This window comes from Myotis lucifugus, unplaced genomic scaffold (assembly GCF_000147115.1).
Source record: "Myotis lucifugus unplaced genomic scaffold, Myoluc2.0 scaffold_957, whole genome shotgun sequence".
In the NCBI taxonomy this organism is placed as follows: domain Eukaryota; kingdom Metazoa; phylum Chordata; class Mammalia; order Chiroptera; family Vespertilionidae; genus Myotis; species Myotis lucifugus.
Window position 1 is genome coordinate 89,176 of NW_005872005.1, and position 3,317 is coordinate 92,492.

A 3,317-nucleotide genomic window follows, 5' to 3' on the forward strand; every position below is an offset into this window, starting at 1 on the left:
ACCCACAGAAGTTTAAGGCCAAAGAGTATGAAATGAATCAATGTACTCATTCATGAATGCTGTAAGATCAAAGTTCTGTAAGATAAGGTCCACTGTACTTCAGTGTCAAGCATGCGATAAGAACATCTTTTGTCAGAGATGTTCTAAATTGTATTAATGCTCTTCAGTGTTCTTTCGGTTCTGGTGGGTCTTGCCACACTTCTGTATTATGGATCCCATGCTTTGCGAGGAAACCTCTTTTTAAAAAGATATATTTTTATTGATGTCAGAGAGGAAGGGAGAGGGAGAGAGAGAAATAGAGACATCAATGATGAGAGAGAATCATTGATTGGCTGCTTCCTGCACGCCCCAAAATGGTGACTGAGCCTGCAACCCAGGGAATCGAACCGGGATTCCTGGTTCATAGATTTGATGCTCAACCACCGAGCCACGGCCGGGCAAGGAAACCTCTTTTTATTCTTGTCAGTAATAATATGTAACATGTGTCCATTATCTGGAAATTCCTCAAAACCCTATGATTTCATTCTAACACAATCCCCTGCACGTGTGGTGTTCAATTAATATTTGTTGAAGGTTGTCCCTCACCCCACAAATTCTGGGAAACATGTAGAGCTATACTACAGACGAGGAAACCGGGTCTCAGAGAGGTTAAGGAACTTGCTCAGGGTCGCACAGCTGGTGGCTGGCAGGGCTGGGGTTTGGGTTAGGCTTGACTAGTTCCAAATTCCTTGCCCATTCACTCCAATCAGCAAAGGGACTTGGAGAAAATGGAGTCCCTAATGCTTATGAAAACAGTAGGAGCCCGGCCAGTGTGGCTCAGTGGTTGAGTGTTGACCTATGAACCAGGAGGTCACGGTCTGATCCCCAGTCGGGCACATGTCTGGTTGCAGGCTCAATCCCCAGTGAGGGGCGTGCAGGAGGCAGCCAATCAATGATTCCCTTTCATCATTGACGTTTCTATCTCTCTCTCTCTCCCTCTCCCTTCCTCTCTGAAATCAATAAAATATATTAAAAAGAGAAAGAAAAAAAACAGTAGAATTCTGCTCTGTGGGCCCAAACACTGCCCAGGACATCTCTGGACAGACTCTTCATCCTCAGAAAAAGCAGCTGCTGTTCATTTTGCTCTCTTACAATTTCTCCCTGTCATCTTCCCGAGGCAGATTAGAGACGTGAGCAAATTGTACTGATGCAAGTGATGAAATGTGTGTGTGGGTGGGGGTGGAGCTGGGGGGGGGGTGGCACCACCAGGATCCCAGAGTCACCCTCCTGCCTTCTCACCCCTGTGGAACACAGACACTTAGTTGATGACTTGGAGTCAGTCTGCAAATTCCTGGATGGTGTTTATCAGCTGATGTCACGGCATTGCAAGATTATGTATCTTCTAACAAACAATAGTATCAGCACTGATAGGATGAGCACACAGGGGCAGAGTTTGGTCTCCTCGGTTGCTCAACACCGGCTTCCCATCATCATCTGGCCCACCAGCCCAGTGTCCTGGCGGGAGGAAGGCCCCCAGGCGGCCTCTGGGAAATTCAGGTCAGCAGGATCTAATTACCTGCGGGATCCCAGCTGGAATTTCTAGGTTAATGCTGCAGGAGGGCGGGGTGAGAGTGCTGAGGACGTCAAACTGGGAGCCATCTGTCAGGGTTCCCATCAAAGGTGGGGTCTCTGGCCCCGGGTAAACAGCACGCAATCTGCATTTTCCAGTCTGTTCCGGAAGATGCCCCCAGGGTGAGAAGTGAGGCCGCACCAGGAGAGGGGACAGCACCTGATGGGGGCGCACACTCCGTGCATTACGGCACTTGGATCTCGGTTACCCCTTTGGGGGGGAGGAATGAAGCCCAGAGGCAGCTGTACTTTTTCAAGACCACACTCTGGGGCCGACCAGGGGCCTGGAAAGACCCCCGCCGTCTCTGTGCTCACACACCTCTCCCACGGGCCCTGACGCCCACCAGGAACAAGGCACACTTCTCAAATTGCAAAGTGGCTAAAGGGACTCACGTGCCCTTTTATTTTTTTATTTTTTAAAATATATTTTATTGATTTTTTACAGAGAGGAAGGGAGAGAGATAGACAGCCAGAAACATCAATGAGAGAGAAACATCGATCAGCTGCCTCCTGCATGCCCCCCACTGGGGATGTGCCTGCAACCAAGGCACATGCCCTTGACCGGAATCAAACCCGGGACCCTTGAGTCCGCAGGCAGACGCTCTATCCACCGAGCCAAACCGGTTCTGGCAACGTGCCCTTTTAAATTCCAAGCGCCCCTGGCTTGCGGGCAGTGGCTGCCCCCGACTAGGCTGGGTTCACCTAGACAGCGTGAACCAGGAGTGTCAGCTGAGCGGCCAGAATGCCCACACAGGCCTGTCCACCCCGTTGCAGCCGGTTGAGCCATAATATTTTAAAAATTCAAAACAAAGAGAAACTGATCTACCGCACGAGGTGGGAAGACCATCAAACGCTGGCAGCGAACAGAGTCCGGTTGGGCTCCAGGCTTTGCTAGGGCAGGGCCTCTGGCCACGTCCGTATGGCTTCCTCATCTTTACAATGAGTTCAGCTGTCCTGCCCTTCCAGGTTCTGGTAACGATGAAATAACTAGAAACCACATTGTTTGTAACAGCTTCTCCAGTAATGCCAATTCCCCATGCCCTTCAATGGACACTACACACAGCCAGGGGTGGAGGAACGTAAGATTTTGTTCTTAAAACAGTAATTTCTTTTAAAACTTCCCAGTTCTAGGGTGCAAGTGGCTGTTCTGTAAGGGGACGGGGAGGAAAATGCCGTTGAGGAACGAGAGCCAGAGGACACCGTGTAGAGAAGTCGTCAGGGTGGGGACCTCCCAGGCAATTGCTCGCTCGCTCGCTCATTCATTCATTCATTCATTCATTCATTCATAATCACGCACGGAAGGCGGCCTGCTGTTTGCCTGGAGCCATCGGGCGCTGGATGCCCAGGTGCCCAGACCCTGGGGCCTGAGAGTCCTGAGACCCCCCCCCCCCTCCTTGTGGGTACCGGGTACCCAAATGGGGACGCTCGCGGGGCTGATCCCGGCCCATAACCTCTCTCTGTGCCCTAGAATTACGGAACCCCGAGCTGCTGGGAAAGTCAGCTGAGGCCAGCGAGGCCTCGCTCCGAGGTTCCTGAAACAACCCCGCTCTCCCGAGAGATCGGAATTATTATTAGCAAGACCACCCCCTCCTGGTTACCGTTTTTGTGGCTTAATCCCCCGTCCTTTCTTCCGGTGTTGGAAACTCCTTGTTTCTGGGCTAGGCTTGAGTCCATACAGGAGTTTTCCTGAAAGATCCCGTCATGCGTGT